This window comes from Mustela putorius, unplaced genomic scaffold (assembly GCF_011764305.1).
Source record: "Mustela putorius furo isolate JIRA1106 unplaced genomic scaffold, ASM1176430v1.1 tig00003875_pilon_pilon_pilon, whole genome shotgun sequence".
Lineage (NCBI taxonomy): Eukaryota > Metazoa > Chordata > Mammalia > Carnivora > Mustelidae > Mustela > Mustela putorius.
Window position 1 is genome coordinate 589,468 of NW_025422026.1, and position 9,977 is coordinate 599,444.

The 9,977-nt window shown below is 57.5% G+C and overlaps 1 long non-coding RNA gene across 1 annotated transcript; it reads right to left on the bottom strand.

Moving 5' to 3' along the window:
- Positions 1–8,300: 8,300 nt before the first annotated feature.
- On the bottom strand, positions 8,301–9,527 carry LOC123388116. Its single transcript, XR_006602661.1, has 3 exons — positions 9,163–9,527; positions 8,686–8,856; positions 8,301–8,582 (listed from the first exon to the last, which is right to left on the bottom strand). It is a non-coding gene; the product is annotated as an uncharacterized LOC123388116 (long non-coding RNA).
- Positions 9,528–9,977: the final 450 nt, after the last annotated feature.

The window sequence follows — 9,977 nt, forward strand, 5'->3', positions numbered from 1 at the left end:
CTCTAAGAACCCCCAAATTTGTATAATGGGCACGTTAGGCATAAATGATTCGAATTATGAAGAAGTTCATTCTTTAAAAGATAATTTTCTGCAGGAATTCAGTAAATGGGAAGCTGCCCCAGTGAATCTGAAAACACGACTCGGATTCAAAAATCCCATGATAGACGCTTGACTCTTGGACGCTTGGTACTTGGACACTTTAATTTGGTTCCACAGCTGCTGAGCTGAGACCTGTCGCCTTCCAGAATACTGAAGAGGAAAGTGCACGTCACTCTAGGTGTTAAGGAAATTCGTAACCACTAACAGCTCTCCAAACCTCTTCCATGCGAGACACCTTTTCTCATGGAAACCCTCGCAGCTTCATGGAAACCCATGAAGCTCCAGTTCAGGAATTTCTGGCTGCAGGAAGGCTCCCTTCAAATTCAAGCCACTTCTTATCCCGGCTGGAGTCCTTCTGTTTTCTCAGAAGCATGGGGTCGGGCCAGCTCCCTCACCAAGCCCGAGGCAGGGGCAGCTGAGCAGCTAGCCTCCTGGGAAGAACAGCCAAGCACAGCTCCCCTTTCTCTGATGGCTGACCTCAGCCTGGCCCCGCTCTGGGGCTGGGGACGCACCGGAGGTTAGGACGGCTCCCGACTTATCTCTGAGCCCAGGCAGGACACAAGCTCTCAGACAATGTTTCCACAGAACCAGAAAACAATGTTACTAGAAGGCAGTAGCATTTGAACTCAGAAACTTTGTGGTCCGGATCTTTCTCAGCCGGCACTGTGGATGTTTGATACCCATTTTCTCCTTCTTCTGCCCAAACGACTAAGACTTTCCTTTGGTCAATTCGACCCTTCCCCATTCCCCACGCACAGGTCCACCAATGGACTTGGAATTTGGCTCCAGAATTGGAAATAAGCATCATTAGAAGCAACAAAGCACAACACTTTTGCTGAGAAAAGGAAGCTTTCCTTTCTCCTCCAGAAGCTGTGGGGAATGAGGTGGTGATGTCTGGTGCTACTGCAGCCACTTCACCACCACCATGGTGGGCCCAGAGCTGTGACATCCACTGTGGGGAAACTGAGAAGAAAACAAAGAGTGTGGAAAACAGAAAGGAGACACAGAGGAAAACGGGGTCCTTGGTGTCATCCTTTTAGCTTGTGGATCAAACCTTTCCTGTTCTCCACAAGTACTTCTAAAAAATTTTTTCAGTTCTGTGAGCCAATAAACCCCTTTGTAGCTCCAGTCAATTTGTGCTTTTGTTCATTTTTGGTAATTTGCCTCAAAAGACCTGATAGCACTTAGTAGCTGTGCAATTTTGGGCAAATTACCTAACTTCTCTGACCTGTGGTTTCCTCAGTCATAAAGTTAGGACAATAACAGTGACAACGATGACAGACCATCAAATGTACGTTGGATTGGCTTGGATTGGTTTTCTTTCTTTCTTTCTTTCTTTTTTTTTTTTTAAAGATTTTATTTATTTATTTGACAGACAGAGATCACAAGTAGGTAGAGAGGCAGGCAGAAAGAGGAGGAAGCAGGCTCCCCACTGAGCAGAGAGCCTGATGCGGGGCTCAATCCCAGGACCCCGGGATCATGACCTGAACTGAAGGCAGAGGATTTAACCCACTGAGCCACCCAGGCGTCCCTCGGATTGGTTTTCAATAGTGACTGGAACAAACCCAGTGGCTTAAGACAACACGGTTGTATTATCTCATCGCTGTGAGGTCAGAATTCTGATGTGAGGCTCAGGGCTAGAACTGACGTGTCCACGGGGCTGCGTTCCTCTCTGGGGGCAGGAGGGGAGAATCATTTCCTTGACTTTTCCAGTTTGCGCAGGCTGCTCTAACTCCTCGGCTTGGGCTGCGAGTATCTGCGGTGCTGGCACTGCTGCGGCGTCCCTGGGACCTCTGGTTCTCCGACCTCCCTCTTTTACTTATAAGGGGATTTGTGATTACCGGACCAGCTGGATGATCCGGGATAATCTCCTTTTCCCAGGGCTGGACGATTAGCAGCCTTCATTCCTTCTGCAGCCTTAATCCCCCCTTGCTGTACTGTTCGCACAGGGTCCTGGGATTAGGACGGACATCTATGCGGGGGAGGCCCGCGGGCCTTATTCTGCCTCACGGGGTCCAGCCTGGGGTGGACACCCCTGCCGTGCTCGCTGAAGCACAGAGGAACACTGAGGCAGCTGGGGGGACGAGAAAGTCTCTCGGGGAAAATGACGTCTACGCCGAGCCCACCGTGACATCTGGGGTTGACCCAATAGCTCAGGCATGGGGCCAGGCACTTCGCTGTGACCGTTAGTGGTCTTCACGCAATTCAAACTGAACCGCAGATAAATACCCTTAGTTCCGTGTCACAGACTGAGAACCGGAGGTCCAGAGATGTCGTACTACGGCCCCTCGTGCGCTGGCAGGACTAGAGAGGTTTCCTCCAGCGAAGAAGACACAAAGGTGGGCAGATTCGGGTGTGGGAACCGGCGGGCTCCACGGGGGGCAGCAGCACAGGGTGCAGGCTGCCAGGACACCACACTGCGCTGGCTGGGGGGCTTCACGAGCTCTCAGGGGTCAGAGACAGGCGAAGCTGGCCCGTCTCGGGGTTTCTCCGCAGGCTGGGTCACCTTCCGCGGTGTGCCGTCTGGCCCAATGCGGGGTGCTGGCCAGCCACGGGGGGGGCCTCGTCCGCGGGTCCCTGTAGGCTCCTGCTGGGGGCTCTGCCCGCCCCGCCGTGCTTGGTGCCCAGAAACCCCTGGGGGGGGGCGGTTTGGAGGGAAAGCTTGGGCGAGACCGACCACATGGCTTCAGGGGCAGCCACAGGCTCTGGCCCTCCAGCAACGATGGCGGAGAAGCCGAGGACCCAGCTCTGGACCAGCTGACTTTAGAACCTCACCCCATGTAGGCAGCCACTGCTGGGTATGGTTCCCGAGATCCTCAGGGATTAGGACTTGTTTGGACAAAGCCGGAGCTCCACTTTGTAGAGAACTTTGCAGGCCACCTCCCGAGAACCAGATGTCTTCCCCAGTAGGCGGTGAGCCCACCCTAAGCCTCAGGATCCCATTCTGAGCCCCCTGGGAGGGAGGGGGGGGCTGGCTGGCTTCTGCCCCTCCTGTTGGATAAAGCAGCTGAGGCCCAGAGAGAGGGAAGGGTATAGGAGAGCCCCAGCTTCCCAGGGATTCCTGTGGCCGAACGCTTTCCTTGGAGCCCCACCACCTGTCGCCCTTGAAAGAATAAGGGGGAACACAGCATGCAGAACGCCTGCCCCCACAGGAACCCTCAGAACGGTGGGCTGCTTGAGGTGGGCTGGAGACCACACCCCTCAGGGAGGGTCTCAGCCAGTGCGCGCCTCCTGCAACAGGTCCCGCCGGGCCTCCTCCTGCTTCTTCACGGAGAGAGCCCACATGCTGGAGGGACTCGCTCAGACTTGGCTGATCCGGGACATCTGGCGGGAAGGCGGCTGCGGCGAGAAGGGCCCTGGGACGTGTGTGAGCTTCTGCGCAGCTCTGGGTGGTGTTCCGAGCAAACGTGCACGTGCCTTACATCCTCTTGCTCTTTTAGGAAACACGACCTTCATATGGCACAGAAATATCGCCGCCTGCCATCTGCCGAAGCGTCGGGGAAGACAGGGCGTGACCTGCGGAATGCCCACTCCGCGCTAAGCCCTTCGGACTCCTCGCTCCCTACGAAAACCCCTTGGGCAGGCATTATGATTCCCACGTTCGCACAGGAGGAAATTGCAGCTCAGAGAGGGTGAACGACTCGCCCAAGGCCACACAGATCATGGATGGCAGACTTAGGACTTGAACCCTGGTTAGCTGAACTCAAAGGAAGGAGGTTTTCCAAATCCCGAGATGCCTTCCTTTCAGGGAAGCATCAGGGACTCCCGGACACCAGGCTGTGCCGTCTGAGCTCCTGGCATGTGCAGGCATTCCTTCGGCGGAGTCTGTCAGGCCCACAGGCTCCAGCCAGACGTCTGTACGCCTGGGGTTTGCCTCTAACCAGCTGTGATCTAGGCTCTGACTTGAACAAGCCAAGTTCATCCAACTTTGAAGGCTGAACTAGTCCACACTCCATATCTCCCTGACCTGAAAGTCAGCGATTCTGTGGTAAACCCCGTGGCCTGGCTCCCGTGGTACCTTCCTGGACCACAGAGGCTGCCCCACGTTGACCACATTCGCACGACTCCCTGGCAGGTCAGGATTTGGCTGTGATTTGAGTCTGAAGCTCTGACTCAGAACTGGATTCTGTGGAGAAACGGGCGTGTGTTTTGCTGGAACAGAATGGAGTGGGGGCTACGCGGCGAGGACAGCCTCTTGGGGGTCACGCGCCTCCAGCTCCCCTGGTGGCTCGGTTCTGTGAGCTGATTCTCGAGGGTCTCTGCGCCCCTCCCGACCAGTCAGGGAGGTTCCAGTGGAAGCAGGAATGACTGTCCGAGACCCAGCGGAGCTGCCACAGCTCCAGCACCACACCAAGGCTGCTAACCTCTGGAAGCTTCTATGATGGTCCAAGTCTCACGATCAGGATGCCACCACAGTCAGAAGATGCAACCGCAGCTACACCCAGAGCCGTGCTGGGCCTGCTGCCATCCACCCCAGCGACTGCCATGTGTTCGCTTCCTAACACGCACGAAGGTGGAGGTTGGACACCGGCGTTTCTGCAAGATCAGCAGACCGGGCTCCTCCTCACCTCCGACCGGAGGGACGCCCATCTGAGCCCTGCTAAGCTGGCTCCAGCGCCCCATCCTCAACTGTCGAGGAAGAGGGGGAACTGAGGCGAAGCCCCATCTGCCACCACCAGCAGACGGGGTCTGTAAGCCAAGAACCCAGACCGACACCTGCTGTCTCTGCTGGCAGGGCGTTCTGCTTGGGAAGACGCCTGCCCAGCCCATGGCCGCCCGACCATGGCACATCCACCCAACCACGGGCCCGTCTACCTGTTCAGCACGTGGCCATCCGACCATGGACGGGCACGTCCACTTGTCCATTGAGCTGAAACCTGTGCTCGTCTGGCTCTCGCCCCTCCACGCTCTGTTTTTTAGAGGCAAACACAATGAGCCAGCTCCTGCGTGCGTACGTCAGAGATCTTAGGATGGTGACCGACTTGGCTTTCAGACGGTCACCCCCGAGGACCGCCTGGCCCCAAAGTCCAGCCACAGAAGCCGGGGCAGAGGGAGTGGCAGGGACCACCCGTCACCTCCCACGGGAGAAGAGTATAGCCACTCTTCTCTTGGGTCTTAGTATAGACCCAGTCACTTGGAAGCCACCGTAAACAGTGCTTAAATCTGGTCACCAGAGGGCGTCGAGGTAAGCGGGTCTCGGTCTTGGTGAGGACCGGCAGCATCTGGAGGGCTTCCTCCTGCAGGCACTGGGCCACCGCTGTCTCATTAAGGAGCCAGTGGCTCAGGGAGCTAGCAGGTGGCCGCTCATTACCCCACCTTTCAGAGAAGGGCACCTGCAGGTCAAGTGACTTTTCTCACATCATGCTAATTAAAACCTTCTGTAGCTGTTATTTGTTAAGTTCATGGGCTCCTTAAAAGCTCTGTCCGTGATTTTATTTTATTATTATTTTTTTTAAATTTTCAAAGATTTTATTTATTTATTTGTCATAGAGAGAGAAGCGAGAGAAAGCACAGGCAGACAGAGCGGCAGGCAGAGGCAGAGGGAGAAGCAGGCTCCCCACCAAGCAAGGAGCCTGATGTGGGACTCGATCCCAGGACGCTGGGATCACGACCTGAGCCGAAGGCAGCCGCTTAACCAACCGAGCCACCCAGGCGTCCCTCTGTCCGTGATTTTAAAAGCTCAATTCACTCACCAACCACTTTGACGCTGCCATTAAGAAGAGGAGTCAAACAGAAAAGAAGAGGCAGGTCCCCCTCATTCTGGTTTTGTGTGACTGTCAGAGAGTTCGGTGAAATAAATGATCTGCCTTTGGCCCCAGAATTTGTTTATCCATAATACTTCTTGGTCTCCTACACTGAGTAAATATTATGAACTATACAGACACCGAGAGCTTGACCCCAAGAAACAGACCGTCCGGTGGGGCATGGCCACGTGTGTTGGCCAGAGGGTGAGGAGCCGCTCCCGCCGGGGCAACAGGCTAACGCTTGCAAGACGAGGGGAGAGACAGGAAAAGAAGGCACGAGCATCCCGTCCTTACCGTGGGAAACTCCTGAGGGGCCGGCCGGGGGTCTGGGCGCCCTGGTCCTCGTCCTGGATCTTCTCTCCAGCCTTCCTGTGGACGCGGGCACAGCCAGGATCTTCCTGGTAAAGTCCACCTTGACTGGAGCTCACCTGGGTTGCGGCTGGTGAAGGGCACTTTATGGACCGTGACAGGAGAAGAGAAGACCAGGCCTTTCGGGCAGATTGAGCAGATTTGCAAGGACAAGTGTGAACCTCTAAACATCCCTTTCTTACCAGGTCCTCGCCCTGAGGGTCACACACTGGAAGAGTCCTGCCATGGTGCCACGCAGCCCCTAGGAAGAAGCTGGGTGGCGGGGACACAGTCTCCCTGTGTTGTTTTCCCAACCTTCTGCGCATCTGTAATTCTCTTGAAACAGAGTTTTTGGTTGGGGTTTGTTTGGGGCTTTTTTCGTTTTGTTTGTTAGAAGCTCATTGCCGTTGATACTCCTAGAGGAGGTAGTGAGTGATTTACCCTCTGCTCTCCGGAGGCGACAGGGGAGGGCGGGTGGTGGGGGGCATCCCTAGCTGGGAAAAGAAGCCAACACCAGGGCTGTGAGTTAAACCCAAGCCATACTGAGGGGGTTGGCGGGGGGCCGTGGAGGGAAGTGGGGGAAATCCAGGAGCCAAAGGCAAGAATCAAGGCAGCCCCGCAGGCCCTGGGAGGCAGGGAGGGAGGGAGGCAGGGCTGGGGGCCGGGCAGGCAGGAGCTTCCGGTAGAGATGTGAGCAATGCCTCCGGTCCTGTGTCTGAGGTTTGCTCTTACCAGCGCGGGGCGTGACAGCCAGCGTGCGGCACCCACGACGACAAGCGGGGAGGGCTGAAGGGACACGGGCAGGGAGAGCGAGTCACAGAGAAATGCGAGAAGAGGAAAGCTTGGCTGCTCACAGGCCGTGCTCTCTAGCCGGGCACCAGACAAGGAGCCGGGCGCCTCCTGGGACCTCATGGCCCCTCTCACCGGTGCTTCAGGGCGGGAGGCCTCCTCTGCAGTGAACTCCAGAGAATGGCAGCTCAAAGAAGCAACATGACTTGTGTCCACGCAGCTGGTCGGTGGCACAGCTGGGACGGACATGGGGGTCTGCCGGATCCGGAGCCCGAGCCTGGAACACACTGGCTGCCACCCCCCGGCCCCCGCAGGCTTCGGGGAGTCTCCCCTCAAGGTACAGAAGTGGTTATGAGGTCGTCTCACCCACACCCCACGCTCGGTGGCACACGGCAGGTTTTGTAGCGTAGGACCCGCCCTCCCGGCCCAGGGTGGCTACCACGCTTGGAGGCCCCAGTGCACTGCCAGCCACTGCTGCGGCGATGGCCCGACCCAGGGGCAGCTACATCACTAAGTTTCATGACTCGTCCAAACTGCCCTCCACACAGCGTGCTGCGGCTCCAGCTTCTCCACACAGCGTGTGGCTCCAGCTTCCCCACACAGCGTGAGGCCCGTCTGTCAGCAGGAGTCTCCAACCTGGCCCATCTCAGGGCGTCTTTAGGAAAGCAGCTTTCTTGAGTGTAATTTACACAGGATACTCAGGTTGGTTTGACTCGAACATCTGCCTTTGACCAGGGAGCCTCTACTTAAGATGTTTAAATGATGGGACAATCTTAAGGTCCCTCAGACAGAAGGAGTCGCATTCTGCATTTGTGGGGGCCTGACGTTGTCCCCACTGAAGCCCCAACACTCATCACTGGGTCTGTGCTGGGCAGAAGCCCGAGACAGCGCGAGCTTCACGTAGTCATCGTGTCGGGCACCCATAGCCCCTGACGTGGTTGTTACGATGCCCGTTTCCTTGGGTAAGGAAGCAGAAGACAGTGAGCCGGGGCAACACTGGGTTTTAATCCCGGCCGTTGGAGCCCATACACAGCCCCTCATCTCCTAATTCACCGCCCCGGGCTTTCCGGACGTGGGGGCACCCCAGCTGCCATCAGTCACTGCAAGACTCCGAGAACACCCCTTGCCCTCCCTGGGCCTCTGTGCACGGAGGGTTGGAGTCGCTCCCCTCCATGGCCTGGCTGGGGAAACAGGGCAGGAGGTAACAGACAGGCCCAGACCCCAGCCTTTTCATCGCCATCGGAGTGAGTGGGAAGCAATGCTTGGGCAAAGCAAGACACACCCCCGCCCCCGCCCCCAAGGCACACCCCCGCCCCCCCAGCCCCTGAGCACCCTCCCCCCAGCTCTGAGCACCACCACACCACCCTCCCCCCCCCACCCCGGCTCTGAGACAACCCCCACCCTTGGAGGCTGGTGGGTAGGGGAGGCAGGGGGGAAGGCGGGGACAGGGAGGAGGCCCATATTTCAAGCAGCCGTTCAACACATGCAAGGCAGCCCAGCCCTGTCAAGAGGCCCCCCTTGTCCCAGGAGCGAGTCATACGAGCAGGTGGAAGTGGTTATCCTTGTTCAGAGAAACTGGGGTGCCGGAGCTCACCAGAGGCCCTGGAGGAGGACCAGAATGAAAACCAGACCCTGCAGGGCGGCAGCCACCAAGGAGGAGGGTGGGGGAGGAGGGCGTTTTAAAGCTGGGAGAAGGAGGTGTCACCCCTGCAGCCAGCCGCCAGCCCGCAGGGCAGGGAGCCCTGGGAACGCCCCGCGTGGATCTCCGTCTCGCTGCCCCCTCGGCCGGGCTCCGGCTGGGCTTTGTTTCCGTCCTTGCAGAGCGAAGACGCTGCTGCGAACGTGACGACTGTTTTGCTCCACAATTTGCTGGAATCTGCAGACAGAGAACTTCACTATAAAAGGGATACACGGAACATTGCACAGATGAGGCTCCCCTCCAGAACGCATGGTCTTGCCCAAAGCTCGCGGACACGCCGTCCTCTTGAGCCCCCGCAGCTGCGGCAGCCCATGCCTTCTGCCTGCTCAGGGAAGGGGAGACCCGCAGGCGCTCAGCTCCAGCGCTCCTTGCTGCTCACAGATCCAGCCGTGCTCACCCCGGGGCCGGGGGGCCAGGCGGGGGACTCCGAGACACAGGGAGGGTGGCGGCCCCCGGGCTCAGCCACGTCGTGCCTTTGCTGACCTGGGGAAGAGGGTGTAGGCTGCCACCGAACCAGGACACAGAGGCTGCATCCCACGGCTTTGGGTCCACAGAGAATGAGCGGGGGCTGGACCCGGCTCCGCACACCAGCTGGGGTCCTCAGGCAGATCCCTTCAGAGTCTCAGCCGGTTTGTGCGTTAACAAAACACGAACCGTGCGCGTGCACTTCCAGAGCCGCTGAGAATATCGACCAAGAACCACAGAGTCACGTACCAAGTCACGTACCAAGTCACGTACCAAGAACCCAGCAGATCACGTACCTCCGTGGATGGCATGTGACCATTGCCCACATTTGTCCCATCGGTGACGTGACGGTTGCAAGACGCATCATTACCTCCCGCCCGGATGCGAAAGGAAGAAACACTGCCGGGCGCCTGGGTGGCTCAGTGGGTTAAGCCTCTGCCTTCAGCTCAGGTCATGATCTCAGGGTCCTGGGATGGAGCCCCGCATCGGGCTCTCTGCTCAGCGGGGAGCCTGCTTCCCCCACCCCACCCCGCTCCTCTGCCTGCTTCTCTGCCTACTTGTGATCTCTCTCTCTGTGTTAAATAAATGAACAAAATCTTAAAAAAAAAAAAAAAAAAAGGAGGAAACACTGCCGACCAACCGTGGCTCCAGGCCCTCCTGTCACGTGGAACGTCCACCGTGTCCTTGTGACGAGTTGTCAGATGCACGTGGACGCCTTTTCATACGCACGTGATGAAGAAAATGTGAGTGTGCGGGATGCTTCAGCAGGGCCCAACCCTGCCGAGTCCTTCATTCATTCGGCACGACTGGGGGTGCAGAGGGAGAAACCCAGG